This window comes from Macaca fascicularis, chromosome 20 (assembly GCF_037993035.2).
Source record: "Macaca fascicularis isolate 582-1 chromosome 20, T2T-MFA8v1.1".
Lineage (NCBI taxonomy): Eukaryota > Metazoa > Chordata > Mammalia > Primates > Cercopithecidae > Macaca > Macaca fascicularis.
Window position 1 is genome coordinate 7,040,445 of NC_088394.1, and position 21,097 is coordinate 7,061,541.

The 21,097-nt window shown below is 41.8% G+C and overlaps 1 protein-coding gene and 1 pseudogene across 1 annotated transcript in view; both read left to right on the forward strand.

Moving 5' to 3' along the window:
• Positions 1–21,097, forward strand: part of RBFOX1 (RNA binding fox-1 homolog 1) — a 2,485,336-nt gene that overhangs the window by 988,323 nt on the left and 1,475,916 nt on the right.
• Positions 17,231–17,940, forward strand: LOC102139978 (NADH dehydrogenase [ubiquinone] 1 beta subcomplex subunit 8, mitochondrial pseudogene; annotated as a pseudogene).

Below are 21,097 nucleotides of genomic sequence, written 5' to 3' on the forward strand. Positions count from 1 at the left end.
ACCCTGTCTCAAAAACTAAAATAAAACAAAATGAAAACGTTGCATGAATGGAAAGTTGTGTAATCAGTGCTGAAATAAATTTTAAAAGGAATATGTCCTTCCTTGCAGTGCTATTAGAATGAGTCCCAAACACGTCTATTTTTTTTTTAATCAGGTCATTTGTCGAGCCTATATGCATTTTCAGTAGAATAATATTAAAAATGCCCACTCATTCTCCTTGAGTATGCCAGGTGAATTCCAGAGTCATGCATCGAGCTAAGACTATAAACAGGACTAGTGAAGTCTTTTATTTATTTGTTTGTTTATTACGAGACAAAGTCTTACTCTGTTGCCCAGGCTGGAGTGCAGCGGCACAATCTCGACTCACTGCAACATCCACCTCCAGGGTTCAAGTGATTCTCCTGCCTCAGCCTCCCGAGTAGCTGGGACTACAGGTGCCCACCACCACGCCCGGCTAATTTTTGCATTTTTAGTAGAGACGGGATTTCACCCTGTTTGCCAGGCTGATCTCAAACTCCTGGCCTCAAGTGATCCTCCCACCTCGGCCTCCCAAAGTGCTGAGATTACAGGCATGAGCCACTGTGCTGGCCTTCGTAAAGTCTTTTGTCTTGTTTTTAGTAAGAGGAAAGCCCTGCTTTTGCTACACCTAGTTCACAACATGCAGGATATCATTGTTCCACATGGAAAATTTGTGTGGATGGAATTAAATAATATCCCTGGGAACTTCCACTGGCTCCCGGTCTCCTCCTTCAGATATTTTATCTGCTAAATCCGAAGTCAGAATCTCAATTAAGCTTATTAGTTAAGTCCCAAATGGAACCAATTGAAGCCAGGAAAAAAAAAAAAAAAAGAGAGAGAAAGTCCTAATTATAGTTTTTCTTCTTAAGTGCGCATACAAATATGAATCAGGTATTAACTGTGATTTTCAGCATTAAAGCATAAAGGTCAGTAGCACATATGTCAAAATCTAGGCATACTCCAGGCTGTTAGGTGACTCAGGGGCCACATCTGTGAAACAGGTACATATTTATCCTGAGATACTGAGTCATTAAGAGGGGCAATAAAAAATCAAGTGTAAATTGAGAGCAAAGGTCACAATCTGTGGTTGGTGATTTTTTATATGTCTAGCACCAGCCCTTGCTACTTTTTCTTTAGAAAATGAGGGCAGAGTACAGTGGTTCACAACTGTAATCCCAGCAGTTTGGGAGGCCCAGGTGGGAGGATCGCTTGAGCCTAGGAGCTCAAGACCAGCCTGGGCAACATCGGGAGACTTCATCACTACAAAAATACAAAAAAAAAATTAGTAATTTTCCTGTGTTCACCAGGGCCCAGCTACTCGGGAAGTCTAGGAGGTCAAGGCTGCAGTAAACCACAGTCGTGCCACGGCACTCCAGCCTGGGCAACATAGCCTAGGCTATGGAAGGGAAAAAAAATAAAATATACCTGGATCAAGTCTGGGCTTCATTTTCTAGTGATCCAGTGGTGTTCTTTTCCAAGGAAATTATTGTGTGGAGTGAACTCGGGCAATTCACTTAACCTCTCAATTGCTTTTTCTGTAAAATGAGAATAGGCTGGGTGTGGTGGCTCATGCTTGTAATCCCAGCACTTTGGGAAGCTGAGGTGGGCAGATCACTTGAGGTCAGGAGTTCAGGACCAGTCTGACCAACATGGTGAAAACCTGTCTCTACTAAAAATACAAAAAAAAAATTAGCCAGGTGTGGTGGTGGATGCTGGTAATCCCAGCTACTTGGGAGGCTGAGGCAGGAGAATCACTTGAACCCAGAAGGCGGAGGTTGCAGTGAGCTGAGATCATGCCATCATACTCCAGACTGGGCAACAAGAGCAAAACTCCATCTCAAAAAATCAAAATAAACTAATTCTCATGAAGGATTGATTGTGATAATACATGAAAAGCTCTTAGCACAAATGTAACATAAGTATTCAATAAATAGGTGTCTCTGTGTGTGTATCATCCATCATCTATTATTTATCTTTCCGTCTTCATCCATCATTTGTCTGTTTCTATATGAATATATAAATGTATTTATCTGTATTTTCCTATGTGTACGTATATAAGGGTATTTATCATTTATATCATCTATCTCTACATAGGTATTTATATGTGTGTGTGTGTATATAGATCTGTGTGTGTCTGTGGGTGTGTGTATATGTATATATACATTCATCTATCCATCCATTTATCCTCTATTTCTCCATACAAACACACACACATAAGATACATTTACTTTCTTGAATTGCTAAATTGACTAATGCAAATTCATGTTCATTTTTGTCCCATAGATATTAGGCCCACCCCTTTATTCTTTAAGACTCCGTTAACACAACCTATTGGGTTTAGAAGACTCCACTGACACTGGAGGGATTGAAACAAGAGAAAAGGAGGAATTATACTTGGTAACAGCTTTCATTTCTCATAGATTCCCTCAGTCCTGTAGATTATATTGATGTATAAGTCTTTGATAATTTATAATTTGCATCATCAATATCTCTCAGTCAATGAGATCTTTTGATTAACCAAAACAGTTAAATTTCTGAAAAGCCTGTTTTATTGTAGCCATAAACTATGTTTATAGAGCTCTTTCTTCTAAGAGCTTCAAAATGGTTTGTGGTATGTGTTTACTATAAATGTATTTTTCATTAAAAAGTAAGCTAATGCTATGACTAACCCCGCCCCCGCCCCAGTGGAAAATAATGAAGAAAACAAAAGCAATAATCACAGTACAATCAGCATTAAATTTGTGGGGCCTTTCTTCCACCCTCACTTGTATTCTTTGTGTGGCTGTGATCATAATGAACATTTAACATTTTTAAAAAAGAAACATTGTCCTATAGGAACCAAGTGATCTAGTCTCTATAATCATAACTTAACCTTAACTTGTAATGACTATCAGATACTTCACTCTGTGTGTTTGTGTGTGTGGGGGTGTGTATAGCTATATAACATTTAATTGTCAGTATATTAGATGAAATTAAATTTTACTCTTTTTATTCTAAATAACGCTCCAACGGGTAACTTTTTCCATATTTAAAATTATCTCTTTAGGCCTTACTTCCAGAAGTGTAATTATAGGATTAGAGAAACGAATATATTTTGCACCAGCACTTTTACATGTGTTTCCAACTTGCTTTTCAAAAGGGTCATACCAATGTATATAGCTACTAGCAGTGCATATAAATGCTAGTTTCTCTACATCCTCACCAGCCTTGGGTTTTATAATTACTTTAATATTTTCCTAGTAGAAACTGTATCACTGCTGTTTAATTTGAATTTCATTACTAGTGAGGTAATGAAATACCTCTACTAGTATTAGCATTAAAAAACTACTGTTTTAATATGCTTAATCTCTGGGTTCATTTTCCTAATAGAGATCTGCCTTGTGTTTTAACGATTCAGCTGCCCAGATAACACTTAGAGAGCCATGACTAAAAGAGCTCTGTGTTAAACAAAACAAAATCACACACGTTTCCAAAGACTGTATTGTATAATTTCAATATGAGTCAGTGTTCCAATGTGTCACCCAAACATTTCCTATCATTTGTTAATATGATCTTAGGCTAAATTAACGTATTAGTCCATTCTAACACTGCTGATAAAGACATACCTGAAAATGGGTAATTTATGAAGGAAAGAGGTTTAACTGACTCACAGTTCCATATGGCTGGGGAGGCCTCACAATCCTGGCGGAAGGTGAAGGAGGAGCAAAGTCACATCTTACATGGTGGCAGGCAAAGAAAGCTTGTGCAGAGGAACTCCTATCTATAAAGCCATCAGATCCTGTGAGACTTATTCACTATCACAAGAACAGTATGGGGGAAACTGCCCCCGTGATTCAGTTACCTTCATTTGGCCCCACCCTTGATTCAAGATGAGATTTGGGTAAGGACACAACTGAACCGTATCAATCAATATATGAGAATTGATTTATTTACTTTATTCCCTATGATAAGGGTAGCAGTGGTCCTTCTTCATGTTTCCTCATGTCACTTTTTACTAAGTAAGTCATGCACAAGATACCACATTTAAGAAGTATGAAAGGACACACAATGAAAGATGAGTGACTGAAGACATGTTTCTATCCAGCGTGATGTCTTTCCAAACAACTAGCCAAATATTCAGTCCAATGGAAATGAATGTTTTAGACTACAGAGATATTTCTTTTATAAAATAAAATGTTATGAAATAACTTTCACAGGTCCTTGGTACCCAGGTGTGGCAAACACTGTTAATTTCTAAATCAAAATTATTTGTGACCTTCTTCTGTACCTTGCTATCTCCCACTCTGGAGGCTGAAAGACTAATGTAAAAAATTTCATGCAAGCTTGAAACTTTCTGGAAACAAAAACATGACAAAAAGGGTTTGACAAGAGTGAGGTACCTTTTCCCTTTCCTCCTTCTGCTTGCCTGGAGCATAGAAGTGATGACTGGAGCTGCGGCAACTGCCTCATGATCATGAGGAGAATGTCAGGAGGATCACATATACGTCAGCTCTAACATGGCAGCCACCTACTTCCCTAACTTTAGTGCACGTAAGAATCCCCTGAAGGCTTTGTTAAGCCCTGGATTGCTGGGCCCCTGTCCCAGAGACTCTTGTTCACTAGGTCTTGGGTAGGATGTGAGAATTTGCAATTTTAGCAAAGTCTTAGGCAATGCTGATGTTGCTAGTCTATGGACCACACTTTGAGTAGTAAGATGCTTGATTCATTATGTGAGAACAATAAAGCCCTATTTTTAAAGTTAATGCAGTTGGCGTTGCTTGTACCCTAAAAAAAGTGAACTGATTCACCTGCTAGGTTGGCTTATTTCTGCTTCATGTGCACCACCTACTCTAGAAAGAGATGCGGCGATCAATCTAATTGAGTGTGTGTGAAGATGACAGCAGCAACAATCAGACGGTCAAAAGCAGATTAAGAATCACATACTTGGCCAGGTACAGTGGCTCACACCCGTAATTCCAGCATTTTAGGAAGCCGAGGTGGGTGGATCACCTGAGGTCAGGAGTTCAAGACCAGCCTGACCAACATGGGGAAACCCTGTCTCTATTTAATACAAAAAAAAAAAAATTGCTGAGTGTGGTGGTGGGTACCTGTAATCCTAGCTTCTGGGAGACTGAGGGAAGAGAATTGCTTGAACCTGGGAGATGGGGGTTGCAGTGATCCAAGATTGTGCCATTGCATTCCAGCCTGGGCAACAAGAGTGAAACTCCATCTCAAAAAAAAAAAAAAAAAAAAAATCACTCCAGGGATGTGGGACTGTCCCCAGTTCTCCGTAGACTACTTTCCTTCTGGGAAATGATGGACTACAAGAGAGGTAGAGAACAGTGGAAGAGTTTGAAGGTGATCTTTAACAATGGAAGGAATAACAGCTACAATCCCAACACCTGCTAACTGAACTGCTAACTGAAGTAGGAGAGTTATATATATATATGTATAAAACAGTGCCCCTGTTCTGAAAGCTTGGTATCAAAAGCTGCAGGGTTTGATGTTCAGCAGCAAAGCATTGCTATAACTTGCGTATCTTCTAAAAAATGTGCCCACATCCTCCCGGTTTGCCTTGGGAACAGAGAGAACTTGGTTATGAAGCCCCTTTCTCCAAGGATTAATTGAATCAAGATCAACTCTATCTGGAATGTACATTTAATACTCAGGAATGATGTCAGTAATATATGTAAGAGATTTTTATATTAGATAACTGCTCATTAAAAGTCAATCCTTTCCCCCAGGGTTTTAAAATAGAAAGTATTCACCTTTTGCAAATGAGGATAGTGAAATTTACTTTAACTCCTGCCACAATGAAAACTGGAAGAAAGGGAATTGCTCACAATACAATATAACTCCTCCAAATTTGCATAATTTAGGCATAAAATGTAATACCCTGCTCACACTCTTTTGTCTTGAATGAAATTGGTTTTCAAGTAATGTGGGGAATCATAACCAGCTTTAACAAAATGGATCATGTCAGAAGGCAAAAGTTCCTACTAGCCTAGGAGGCGTTGCTGAAGTGTGAATGCAGTGTGCAACATCTTTACAAAAGTTGTTCTTGTGATTTAATGCAAAAGGCTTTGTAGACTTTACAGAAACACTTAGGCCATGCTTTTTGATAGTTAATGGAGGAATTAACCATTTGAAACCTTAAGGCAATCTTTTTCTAGAATTCTTAAAATCACGGGATTGTTACAATTCTAAGGGTATTAAAAATGATGGTCGTTCCTGCATTTCATTTCCGAAGATCACAGAGTTCTTTGTGTAAATTAGTGTTTCTCGGGCCTGGCGCAGTGGCTCACACCTGTAATCCTAGCACTTTGGGAGGCCAAGATGGGCGGGTCACCTGAGGTCAGGAATTCGCGACCAGCCTGGCCAACATGGTGAAATCTGGACTCTAATAAAAATACAAAAAACAAACAAAAAAATTACTAGGCGTGGTGGTGGAGGTGCCTGTAATCCCAGCTACTTGGGAGGCTGAGGCAGGAGAATCGCTTAAACCTGGGAGGCAGAGGTTGCAGTGAGCCGAGATTGTGCCACTGAACTCCAGCGTAGGCGACAGAGCAAGACTCTGTCTCAAAAATAAATAAATAAATAAATAAGTATTATTATTATTACTGCCTCATATATATTTTTGTTGCAGACAGTGTTAGTTGTCTACCCTGGTCCTCCTCAAAGTTGAGCGTGAACCAGAATTCCCTGGAGGCCCTCTTAAAACGCACCCTCAGAGCATTTGATTCAGTGATTTTTAAATGGAGCCTGAGAATTTGAATTTTTTTTAAAGTTCTCATGTGTTGCCAGTGCTACAGGCCTTGGAACCACATTTTGAGAATGCGTATTTTCTCTTGTGACCATTCTCCAATGTGCTATGTTTGTTAGGTATGACAATGTGTCCATCTAGAGCAAAATCAAACAATGGTAGCAAACCTTGATTTCCCAGAGTTTTTTTTTGCATTTGGGAGTGGCTGTGGAGCCTGTGATACAGAAGTGTAAGTCTCCAGGGTACGGATAGAAGTCAGCTTGTACATATCTCCCAGACACATGCCCTTCTCCTTTCAGGCTTCCTCTTGCCTGGAAGAAGTATGCTGGTCAGAAAGTTGGGCACCATCTGTGACCATGAGTCCGGAAGCCACATTGGACAATGGAACAGGAATATTGAAGCTTCCTGAGTTCCTCAAGAATAGCTGAAGTAGCTCTACAGGGCCAAACTCCAACCTTCTATTTTGCAATAAAAAATGATTATGTGGTTACTAACTATAGAAATCCTTAACTGAATTATTTCTCTCACGTACACACGAATCGTTTGGACTTCTTATTTTAACAAAAGGAGAGGTAAACAGTATGGAGGTTCCTCAAAAAATTAAAAATAGAACTACCATATGATTCAGTAACCTCACTGCTGGATTATACATCCAAAGAAAATGAAATCAATATATTGAAGAAATGTCTGCACTCCTGTGTTTATTGCAGCAGTACTCAGACTAGCCAGGATATGGCCAGGCATGGTGGCTCACACCTGTAATCCCAGCACTTTGGGAAGCTGAGGCGAGTGGATCACTTGAGGTCAGGAGTTCCAGACCAGCCTGGCCAACATGGTGAAACCCCGTCTCTGCTAAAAATACAAAACATATGCAGGCGTGGTGATACGCGCCTGTATTCCCAGCTACTCGGGGCCAGGGGAGGGGTGCTGAGGTAGGAGAATTGCTTCAACCCAGGAGGCAGAGGTGGCAGTGAGCTGAGATCATGCCACTGCCCTCCAGCGTGGGTGACAGAATGAGACTCCATCTCAAAAATAAACAGTAAAATAAACAAAATAGCCAGGATATGGAAAAAACCTAAGTGTCCGTGAACAGATGAATGGATAAAGAAAATTACACACATACATATACATGCCAGGAAATACAATTCAGCCTTCAAAAAAGAAGGAAATTCTGCCATTTGCAACAACATGGATGAACCTGGAGGACATTATGCTAACTGAACTAAGCCAGACAGAGAAAGACAAATGCTGCGTGATCTCACTTATATATGGAATCTAACAGAGTCAGACTCAAAGAAACAGAAAAAAATGGTGGTTACCAAGGCCTGGTGGCTGGCGGGGGAGAGATGTTGGTCAGGTACAAAATTTCAGGTAGGCAGGAGGAGTAAGTTCAAGAGATCTATTGTACAATATGGAGAAATCATAGTTAGTAACAATGTATGGTGCTCTTGAAAATCACTGAGTAGATTTTAAATGTTCTCACACACAACACAAGGATGCGAAATAATGCATACATTAGCTCGATTTAGCCATTCCACATGTATACATGTTTCAAATTGTCGTGTGGTACCTGATAAATACATATATAATTCTATTTGTCAATTAAAAATAATTAGAAACAGAAAAAGTAGAGGTGAAGGAAAAGAGTGATTGGGGTTTATTTTAAATAATGCACAAATCCCCTGCTCTGCCCCACAGTTGTTGGAGGACAGTGGGTGGATGAGACACGCAGAATAGACCCTTCCTTGGCCCATCTTATTGAGAGACCATGTTGTGCAGAAGTGTCATCCTCTGAGACGTAGTTAAGATAAATGACATCTCCTTACCTTTTACCCCCCGAGACTATAGTGTCATTCTGTAGTCTGAAAGGTCATTTGTAAAGCTCACAGGATTGCTCTAGCTATTAAAAAAGAGAGCAAAACTCAAAAGCAAACCTCTTTCCCCAAGGAAAACACTGTACTTTGGACAGTCTCATCGTTCTCCTGCGATTCTAAACCACTTCCTCTGCACATGATGCAGAAACTAGATCTTTCCTGGCACTAGGCTCTCAAGGACTCTTGTGGATCTTGTTTTTCCCCTATCTTTTGTCTTACAGTTTCCACTCTACCTTTTGTTCTGTGTGTTTGAGTCAAGAATGGGCAAAGCTCACACTGACGTTTGTGAGCATTAAGTGATGTAAACACAATAATCACAATAATGGATTTTGCTTTTTTGAGCTACTCATAAAAAGAGATAAAGTGCTTTAGCTTTTTATGCATGTTGAAAAATAGAGTATGAGCTAATAGTACTGACTGAAGAGGAACCAGAAGAAATTTAGTATGCATATAAATTTAATGCAGAATAAAAAGCCAAATGTAAATATTGGTTTCCTTCCAGATTTTCAAGCCTTAAAAGAAAAAAAAGTAAGATTTTCTTTGCTTGTTATATTTCTGCTGATGGAAAACATCCTTTCCACTGTTGGAAAATGAATAGTTTTAAATGTAGAATACATATATTTTAGACTCGATGGTCTTTAAAATTAAGAGTGAGGACTTTTCTTTTGATAGAATGTGGCATGTAGCGTATCGCATGTCTTAGAATATTATTTGTTCTTGCGAAAGTGATCCTGATCCCTTATTTGAAAGGAAAAGAAAAGGTATGATTCTCCTTTTGTGCATTCAGTACAACAAAAAATTGCCTGTTATCTAGTGTGTACTTGACTATGGATCTCCTTTTAAGTCAAGACTACACTTACATGATGGAAATAATAATAGAAAATTGTAGATAATAATAAATATATTTTTACTCCATCTTCTTCTTAAAAGACTTTATGGCAGAGAGCAAATAGCTTTTCCCTTTGCAAAAACAAGATGCTAGAAGCATAGAAGAGATAAAGTTAAGAAATTAGTGATTGGAATGAGTGGATCTTTTAATTTTTTAAAATAGCAATAATCACTAATCTCTATTGGACACTTACTATGTACCAAGTACTTCATATGTATTAACTCAGTTAATAATTATAACAACGTTGTTATAATTATAAGGAGAAATATTTATTATCTCCATTTCACACATGAGAGAATCGGGACTTTAACTAATATGCCTCTGATCACTCTATTATTCTGTGAAGTGCTCAGAATGGAAGCTCAAAACACCCCATTCTAGAACCTTTGCTCTTAACCTGGTAGTGTATTAGTCAGTGTCTGCTGTATCAAACCACCCCAAAGCCTAGAGGCTTAAAACCACCATTTATTCAGCTCACAATTCCGTGGGTCAACAATGTGGACTAGGATCAGCTGGGTGAAGGAGTAAGCAGAAGTATAAAGAGGTCTGATGATGGAGTGAGGTTGAAAGCTTAATTTCTTCACGCGTAACTATTCAAGGGGACCTTCATTTGCCTGATTGAGCAAATACCTTATGCGGATAGCTTAAGGAAAGAACTGAACACCTGGGCTGTGACCTTCTGGGAGATGAAGTCCAAGGACATTTTTAGATACGGATGTGCATAGTACAAAGAGATGGAATAAAAATGCTAAGGCAACATATACATAAACACTGTGGTATGGATGATTCACTCACTGACTGTATTGTGTGTCAGCCTTTTTGCAGACAGTGTCAAATATTGGTAGACTTTATAGGGGCTTGCAGTTTGGGAGGAGAAATAGTGAACCAGTAAACTGTGACATCAGTGACCACTTGTGGTACATGTTAGGTATGAAATAGACTATCGAGATAGAAATTAATTAGAGGAGGGTCTATTTGAATAAGTTGACCAGGACAGATTTTATGGAAGAATGATCATTAAGCTGAAATCTGAATGTTGAGAAGGGTACAGCCAAGGAAAAAAGAAGTTGGGGCTGTTTTAGAGATAGAGGGGTGTGTGTGTGTGTGTGTGTGTGTGTGTGTGTGTGTGTGTGTGTGTTTTCCTTATGAGCCAAGAGGTACCGGATTTAGTGCAGGTCTACGGGATATGTTGAAAGATGAAGGTTATAAGTGGAGGTTTCCATGTTTAAATTCAGTGAGGAGACTCTCTTTAGCTCTTCTCATTTTCTTAAATGTTGCCCAAAGAATCCCATAAACATGGAAGGAATCCTACCCAGGTGCTATATAAAGATAAGGATAGGGAGCCTCTTGGAGATATAATTGAGGAACACCAGATGGGGAGTAAGATTTGGCTTCTCATCTTGGCATTAACACTAACTTACCATGTGTCCTTGGCAAGGACACTCGGCCTGTCCAGAATGTAGTTGCCTAGGCTGCAGTGATGGCCACTTCTGAATGGTGGGTGAGAGCTATGTGGAGAAAGGAGGCTGAGGCCACTTACAATCTCTGTGAGCCAGAATTCTAGAATTGATTAAGCATGTCTGCCCTGGACTTGGAAGGAGCGAGTGGTGTTGTGTATGCTGTTTATGTGCCATTCTCTGATGGCCTTTTATTTTCCGGCACAATATTTTCTATGGCTTTTATGACTAATTGGAAAAATTCTGTAGCTTTCCAGTTTTTTTTTTTGTCCTGATATTTTAAAAATGCAGCAATAATTGAAAACAACAAGGGAGGGAAATAAATACATCAAAACAATACTCTGTACACTTACTTCAAAGGGATCAAACAAAGCAAATTATGCACGGGAGGGAGGTGGATTTGTACTTCCCTCGTTTGCAATATTATTAGTGTGATTAATACACAAAGACCAATATTTCCTGAAATTCATAATTTGCCCTATTCCTCCGTGAGCTTTGTGTTTCCCAGAATAATCATGCTGATCCATTTCCTTAAAAATGTATTGAATGCCTAAGTGCTCATTTTGCAAGGGCAGCAGCATAATTGGACACAGTGGGGAAACAGCAGAGAAGTGGTTTGCTTCCTGAGGAGAGGAGAATGTGGTGTGAGTACCGGCTGGACGGAATGTCACGCCAGGAGGGACCTCATCTCTGCACCAGCGTCACTGAGCAGAATGTTAAAGGCTATTTATGGAATTAGGGCTGGAAAACTGCAGCTAATTCTCAAAGAATGGAGGGCTTCCCTGGATTATGAAATATGTGTTCTTTTGAATACTGGAAGCAAATGAGAGTAGAATGTTTTAGCATTTTTTTATTTTTCCTAACACGACAGCCCTTTGGGGATCCTGGTGATTTTACAACTGGATTTCATCTTCATGAAATTCTGTGGTGTGTGATTGTTTCTGCCCCACCCTTCCCCTTAAATAGCCACTTTAAAAGCATCTCTAGCTTGCCTCGGAGATTGACTTTCTTGTTACAGGTGTCTGGAAAAGCATTTCTATAATGTGAGCTTTAGAAACTAGGAACAGAGGAGGAAGATCGGAGTCCTTAGGTTCAAACCTACTTAAGGTCTGTGCGCTGCCCTGTACCTGCTTGTCTCTGTGTTTCTCTTAATGCTTTTCCAAAACAGCTCGTTAATACAGTGACCTCGAGGTCTTGTTCAGATTTGCTTCCACCTGGACTGGTGATGTGAACTGCTGGTGAAGCTGCTATGTGTTTGCAGGTCTGTTTAGTAGACTCACCTTCTGCACATCTAGCATCCACACCTCCGGGCTCTTGTGTGAGGTGTGGACAGCGTCAGTGCTGGTGTCAGGGAATCAGGGTCTGGGAACTCTCAGTACGGCCAGGGTAGCCATGCTGTGTAAACCCATGGAGCGCCATTCCCATTGAATTCGACATCGTCTGCTCAGCACTGTGTGGGCCCCGATACAGATCTAACAGGGAAATTCTTGTAGTTTGCTGAGGCAGGGGCAGCCGCTGGGTGAGATTGAGAGAGATGAGACTGGAAGGTGGGTATGAGCCCGATCACAAAGCGGGTTATGGGTTGTGATTGGGTTTGGAATTTATTCTGAATTCACTTGCCATCAGTGGCATTTCAGGGAGGCCCCTTTAGCTGTACTTGAGAGGCTGAATTAGAGAAGCCCCAAACTGGAGGGAAGATGCATGAGGACATGATAGCGGTGTGAGCTTTCTGTCGATTCCTCGCATCTCTGTGGCTAGCACCAACCTGATCCAAACTACCATCTCTCCTGGATGGTTGCAGTGGGGACCTGAGGAACCTCTGTACCCCACTCGGCCCCACCTCCCCACTGCAACCCAAGCAGCTTGATCATATTACCCCACAGGCAGCCCTTCAGGGATAGGGAGTTCACATTGCTCTCTGGAAGGAGACAAAAATCCTTTGTATGGTTGGAGGCAAGGCCCTGCGAGATTTAGACGTCCTCAACCTCTGCATTGTTCACTAACTCTCCACACCACACCAATCGCCTTGATTTTTTAATTAAAGAAATGGTGTCTCACTGTGCCACCCAGCCTGGAGCACAGTGGAGCACTCATAGCTCACTGCAGCCTCCATCTCCTGGCCTTAAGCGATCCTCCTGCCTCAGCCTCCCAAAGTGCTGGGATTACCGACATGAGCCACCACGCCCAGCCCACCTTTATTTTTTTTCCATCCGTCCCCCATGTTCTCTGTCACTAAATGCAGTTCACTCTCTCTTGAGCTTTCCTAAACCATTTTATTCCCCCGTCTTAGTCTGTTTTGTGCTCCCATAATAGAACACCTGAGACTGAGTAACTGATAAAGAACAGAAATCTATTTTATCACAGCTTCAGAAGCTGGGAAGTCCAAAATCGAGGCAATGGAAGGTTCTGTGTCTGCTGAGAGCTGCATCCTCTGGAGGGGAGAAATGCCGTGTGCTCACATGGCAGAAGGGCAGGCTGGCCAAATACTATAAAGCCTCTTTTATAAGAGCATTCGTCCCACTCGTGAGGGGAGGAGCCTGTATGAACCAATCACCTCTTTTTATTTATTTATTTATTTATTTATTTATTTTTATTATACTTTAAGTTCTAGGGTACATGTGCATAACGTGCAGGTTTGTTACATATGTATACTTGTGCCATGTTGGTGTGCTGCACCCATCAACTCGTCAGCACCCATCAACTCGTCATTTACATCAGGTATAACTCCCAATGCAATCCCTCCCCCCTCCCCGCTCCCTGTGATAGGCCCCGGTGTGTGATGTTCCCCTTCCCGAGTCCAAGTGATCTCATTGTTCAGTTCCCACCTATGAGTGAGAACATGTGGTGTTTGGTTTTCTGTTCTTGCGATAGTCTGCTGAGAATGATGGTTTCCAGCTGCATCCATGTCCCTACAAAGGACACAAACTCATCCTTTTTTATTGCTGCATAGTATTCCATGGTGTATATGTGCCACATTTTCTTAATCCAGTCTGTCACTGATGGACATTTGGAACCAATCACCTCTTAAAGGCCCCACCTCTTTCTACCATCACAGTGGCCACTAAGTCTCATTGCCCTTCACCACACACTTATTTAACCTGGTTAATTATTATTTATTCTCCAAATTCCTGCCCAGTGTCACTTCTCTACGGAAGCTAAATTTCCCCTCTGTTACCTGTCCAAAAGGAAGTATCTCTCCTTTTTGGCGTTTAGTTCGGTTGTAAATTTACATATGTTTATGTGATTCTTTGATTATTATCTTCCTTCCAAAACTGTAGGTCCCATGAGGGTAAGGGTTATTTTTATTGGATCATCATCATTTATCCCCCCTGTGACTTAGCATAGTGGTGTCTCTTAACCAGCAGCATTCAGAAATAGTTTTGAGAGAATGGATCAGAGACAGTAGAAGTCTGAATGAAGGCTTCAGGAATAGGACCAGAGAAATGGGTTGGATGTGTGGGGTTGGTACTTTCTGTGTCTTAATGTTCTGGAGAATAACGAGTCTCAGGGTTTTATCTGGGTGACTCAGTAATGGTGGCATTGTAAACTTAAGTAGAAATTGTTGAAAGAAAACGAGGTTGGAAATAAGTACAACAGAGGGGCCTTTTGATAGTGATCTTGATTTTGGTTGAGGTTACATGAATCTGTATATACACGTGAACCACACATACACATGAACTACACACAGACACACACACACACACAGAGGCACACATGCAGTGAAATGTGAACAAGGTCTGTAGATTGCACTAGTATCAGTTTCCTTGTTTGGATATTTTGTTACAGGTATGGAAAATGTTTCCATTGGGGGAAACTGGGTAAATTGTGCATAGGAGGACTCTGTACTACTTTTGCCAATTCCTGTGAGCCTGTAATTATTTCAAAATAAAGGTAAAAAGAGAGGGATTTAAAGATTGGCAGGGACATTGGTAAATTCAGTTTGCAGGATATGGAATATAATTTGCTCTCTACGGAGTCCACTAAGACCTCACCTGTCCTTTTTGCCTCAATTATTGGCCTGAAATCCTTGTTGACTCTTCTTGCATTCTAAGAGTGCAGGGCTCTGCTGACCTGTCCACCTGGCTTCATTTTCAACCTTCTTCCATGTGGTCATTCACATCTCAGAAGGACCCAGCTCCCCTCCACCACACACAATGAATCACATGGGGCAACCCTTACTTTCTGTCTATTCAGCACCATAAAAAGTCCAAGCAGAAAGGATTCCCTCCCTTTCCAGCAGCCCCAGCTGTCTGTCTGTCTGTCTGTGTGCCATGCCACACATCCACCCAGAGGAAAAGAGGTCATTATACAAAAAAGACACTTGCACATGCTGGTTTATAGCAGCGCAATTTGCAATTGCAAAAATATAGAACCAGCCCGAATGCCCGTCAACTGAGTGGATAAAGAAACCGTGGTATATGTGTACGATGGAATGCTACTGAGCCATAAAAACGAATGTATTAATGGCATTCACAGTGATCTGGATGGGATTGGAGACTATTACTCTAAGTGAAGTAACTCAGGAATGGAAAACCAAACATGGTATGTCCTCATGCATAGTGGGAGCTAAGCTACGAGGATGCAAAGGCACAAGAATGGTACAGTGGACTCTGGGGACCCAAGGGGAAAGGTTGAGAAAGGGGTGAGGGATAAAAGATTATAGATCGGGTGCAGTGTATACTGCTCACATGATGGGCACACCAAAATCTCACGAATCACCATTAAAGAATTTACTCGTGTAACCAGACACCACCTGTTCCCCAATAATCTAAGGAAATAAAAATAAATTCAAAAAATAAAGTAAAAAAGAATGACACTGACAGAAATCTATAGGAAATAGGAGGCTATTTGCTGGACCAGAGTTTCTACATAGGCATGGTTTATTCTGTTGCTTAAAAACAAACCATGTTCCGTTATTTATTTTTCTAATAAAGAAGAACAACATCTGACTTCTACTGAGCTCAGTATGCCTTTGTTGTTAAAAAAGCAAGCTCTGGAGTCAGCCCTGACTGAATTCAAATCCTAGCACCACCACCTTGACTTTGGGAAAATTACTGTACCTCACTTTGTCCCGGTCACATTTGTGAAACAGGACTAATAGTACCTAACTCATAATCTGTGGAAATCAACTACAATGATGAGCTGTAAGAGCTTAGCAGAGTGCCTGAAATACAGAAAATACCCAGTAAATATTTGCGTTTATTATGCTGTTTGTTTTTTGGAGGCAGAGTCTCACGCTGTCCTTCAGGCTGGAGTGTAGTGGCGCCATCTCGGCTCACTGAACCTCTGTCTCCTGGGTTCAAGTGACTCCCCTGCCTCAGTCACCCAAGTAGCTGGAATTACAGGCACATGACACCATGCCCAGCTAATTTGTTTGTTTATTTTTGTATTTTTAGTAGAGGTGTGGTTTCACCATGTTGTCCAGGCTGGTCTCAAACTCCTGACCTTAGATGATCCACCCACCTCAGCCTCCCAAAGTGCTGGGATTACAGGTGTGAAGCCACCGTGTCTGGCTTTTTTATGACGTATTTTTGCCAGATGCTTTTTGTGTGTTATGTCCACAGATTTTAAAAATGTATCCATAAGAGCATCTTTACCCATTGGATATTTTGTTCCCGTAGTATAAGTGAGGAAATAGAGGCTCAGAGTATTCAAGTCATATGTCGAAGATCACACTGTGGTACATTGCACGAGGGAGATTACAACTCAGGTCATTTTGGCCCCATTGTGGGTCACATATTCTATTTCATCTCTAAACAAACTCAGGGGACCCAAGCATTATAAATGAGTAATCCAGATAATTCTTCAACAAAATAGAGTGTCCAAGGAAGTCTTTGGGTTTGCTTTTGTTCTGCCTGAACCAAAATCATGGCACTTAATAAAATCTTTCCGGCAGTCCCTAAAATCTTACTGGCAAGGGTGCTTTTATTATAAACACATCTTCCTATAAATTTTGTTAAGTATTTCATCTTTGTTATCTTGCTGAAGCAGAAGGGTACTGTTCTGGAATGTGAAATGTATGAAATTACAATGTTAGAAGGTGGAAGTAAGTCCTACTTTTCCCCATGGAAGAAGTTTGAGAGGCAGTGCTTGGGCAAGTTTCATCCTTACATGGCCAGACCTGACCCTATAAAGATGAATGGCTATTACAGTGGGGCTCAGAGAGGTAAGCCGACGTGCCTCAGTTTACCTAACTAGTAACTGAGCCCTACTTTCATCAGTTCAAAAACCAGAAAAAGAAAGAACTGCCGGCAGAAGGGAAACGTGAAGAAGGTGAAGATGGCGGTGGCCAGGGCCGGGGTCCTGGGAGTTCAGTGGCTGCAAAGGGCATCCCGGAACGTGGTGCCGCTGGGCGCACGGACAGCCTCCCGCATGCCCAAGGACATGTTGCCAGGGCCCTATCCTAGGACCCCAGAAGAACGGGCCGCCGCCGCCAAGAAGTATAATATGCGTGTGGAAGACTACGAGCCTTACCCGGATGAGGGCATGGGGTATGGCGACTACCCGAAGCTCCCTGACCGTTCACAGCATGAGAGGGATCCATGGTATAACTGGGACCAGCCGGACCTGAGGTTGAACTGGGGTGAACCGATGCACTGGCACGTAGACATGTACACCAGGAACCGTGTGGATACGTCCCCCACACCTGTTTCTTGGAATGTCATGTGTATGCACCTCTTCGGTTTCCTGGCTTTCATGACATTCATGTTCTGGGTGGGGGACGTGTACCCTTCCTACCAGCCTGTGGGACCAAAGCAGTATCCTTACAATAATCTGTACCTGGAACGAGGCGGTGATCCCTCCAAAGAACCTGAGCCAGTGGTTCACTATGAGATCTGAGGAGGCTTCGTGGGCTTTTGTGTCCTCTTAACTAGGACTCCCTTATTCCTAGAAATTTAATCTTAATGAAATCCCTAATAAAACTCAGTGCTGTGGTAAAAAAAAAAAAAAAAAAAGAAAGAACTGCCTTATTGGGAGGCCAGCGCAGGTGGATTATGAGGTCAGGAGTTCAAGACCAGCCTTGCCAAGATGGTGAAACCATGTCTCTATTAAAAATACAAAAATTAGTGGGGCTTGGTGGTGAGCACCTGTAGTCCCAGCTACTCGGGAGGCTGAGGCAGAGAATTGCTTGAACCAGGGAGATGGAAGTTGCAGTGAGCCAAGATCACACCACTGCACTCCAGCCTGGGTGACAGAGCAAGACTCCATCAAAAAATAAAAAAGAAAGAAGGAAAAGAAAAGACAGACCTGCCTAATGGCTGGGCGCAGCGGCACATGCCTGTAATCCCAGCACTTTGAGAGGCCGAGGTGGGCGGGTCAGGAGGGCAAGAGACGGAGACCATCCTGGCCAACATGTGAAACCCTGCCTCTACTAAAAATACCAAAATTAGCTGGGCGTGGTGACACGTGCCTGTAGTCCCAGATACTCGGGAGGCTGAGGCAGGAGAATCGCTTGAACCTAGGAGGCGGAGGTTGTAGTAAGCCGAAATCGCACCACTGTACTCCAGCCTGGGTGACAGAGTGAGACTCTGTCTCAAAAAAAAATGTCTGCCACTTAGACGACATAAAAATATTGCTATTACAGTGATGGCATTAGGTCTGCATTCACAGTGGAGTGACAGTAAGGCCAGGGATCCTATAATGAAGGTTTTTAACTTTCTTAGAAACTAAATTTGTCCTTTTGAAACTCCCTCTTCAGGTTTGCCCTTAATCCAGGAACCTCTATCACATTATAGGCGCCCAGCAGCACGTCTTAATACGTGTTAATTCCCTTTATTTCTGACACTGGAGAATTTAAATAGTGACTCACCTTGTAGGATCCCTCCTGGCATGGTGGAAATTGTCAGAAGACGAAATAACAGATTTGATGGTACTTCGTTGTGATTTTTCCATGTGTCCAAACCCTATCCGTAGCTTTCATGACCCAGATAAATTGTCATTAAGTATGTATTAGTGGTTCTCAACCCTGGCTTCCAATTTGAATCAGTTGGGAATGCGTTAAAAACTATCAACATTTGGCCTCACTCCACACCAAACAAATGAGAATCCCAGTGGCTTTGTGCTTTTTTATTCTCTGGTTTTTATTGTTTGCAATGTCTTGCTCTTGTTACATTTTTCTGACTGATTTTTTAAAAATGTTTTTAGTGTTTAATTTTTGTGGGTGCATAGCAGGTGTCTATGTTTATAGGGTATACGAGATGTTTTGATCCAGACGTACAACGTGAAATAATATTATCACGGAGAATGGGGTCTCTGTCCCCTCAGGCATTTATTCTTTGTTTTATAAACAATCCAATTATATTATTTTAGTTATTGAAAATGTACAGTTAACTTATTTTTGACTACAGTCACCCTATCATGCTGTAAAGTAGTAGGTCTTATTCATTCTTTCTCACTATTTTTTGTACCCATTAATTTATTTTTTACAAGCTCCTTAGTTAAGTGATTTTAACACGAAATCAAATCAAAGGTAAGAACCTCTAATATAAAGCTTACCCTAAAGCCCACTCCATACCCACAGCATACACTGTCAGCCATCATGCCGCTTATTCATTGATTGGAATAAATAATGGTATGAGTGAATGAATACCCCCTAGGTCACTAAGTAATGGTCATCTTGTGTTTTGCTTTGATGTTCATCTTTAATCTCCCCTTGTAGACTTGGGATACTTCTTACAGTCCGTGTTGGGGTTATTCTTGGGCCCCACCATGTCCAAAGGGACCACAGTGTCTGAGGGACAGTGTGTGCTCAGTGAATACTTCTGATATGAGTGAAAAATGTATCATGAATACCCATCTCATGGCACTCATGGCAGAATTGTTAATGGAGTCCCACCTGTTAATAATAACTTACTTTTCTCCACCTGACTCTTTTTTTTTTTTTTGAGATAGAGTCTTGCTCTTTCACCCAGGCTGGAGTGCAGTGACGTGATCTCGGCTCACTGCAACCTCCGCCTCCCGGGTTCAAGCAGTTCTCCTGCCTCAGCCTCCTGAGTAGTTGGGACTACAGGCGCCCACCACCACGTCTGGCTAATTTTTGTATTTTCAGTAGAGACGGGGATTTCACTATGTTGGCCAGGCTGGTCTCGAACTCCTGACCTTGTGTTTACCCACCTTGACCTCCCAAAGTGCTGGGATTACAGGCGTGAGCCGCCACGCCCGGCCTCCACCCGACTCTTAAAACATTTTCTTTTTGTGAATTGATACAACAAACTTTATTGACATCATAAAAATAAGCACATGAGTGTCTCTCATAGTCTGGACAGTTGTCCCCACCCAAATCTCATGTGGAATTGTAATCCCCGATGGTGGGAGGTGTTTCGGTCACAGGAACGGATCTCTCAAATCTCTCAAGGGTTGGTGCTGTCTTCACGACAGTGAGTGAGTTCTCGTGACATCTGGACATTTAAAAGTGTCTTGCTCTCCTCCGTGCTCCATCACTGCCATGTGAGATGCCATCTCCCACTTCACCTTCCACCATGAGTGAAAATTCCTTGAGGCTTTCCCAGAAGCCAAACAGATGACAGTGCTATGCTTCCTCTACAGCCTGCAGAACCTTGAGTTAACTAAACATCTTTTCTTCATGAATTGCCCAGTCTCAGGTATTTCCTTATAGCAGTGCAAGAATGGCCTAACACAGTGTCCTATGTGGGGACTAATTGTCTCTGACGTTATTGAGGTAGTTCTTCAGCTTATCTTAGAATAACTATTAGCTCTCACCTCTGGATGGTGTGTAGTGGGCATAGGAAGAACCATCTAAGCTCCAGATGAATTCATGTCTGGTGAGGGAGTGAACCTTCCTCCCCTCCTTGCTTGAGGGTACCCCAGGCCCTCACTCAGGCATGAAGGCACAAACTCACTCTTTGGCACAATTTTCAAACTCTTCATCATCTTGTACTTTGGTCTGCAAGTACAAACCCCTACTGAGAATTCACCCCAGGCCCTTTTCCAATATAAACCTTGCTTGACCACTTGCAGCTGCCCACAATTACCACTGACTTCATTTGCTATGATTTTCTTTTTCCTAAAAGAAAATGCAGCCGGGCGTGGTGGCTCACGCCTGTAATCCCAGCACTTTGGGAGGCCGAGGCGGGCGGATCACAAGGTCAGGAGATCG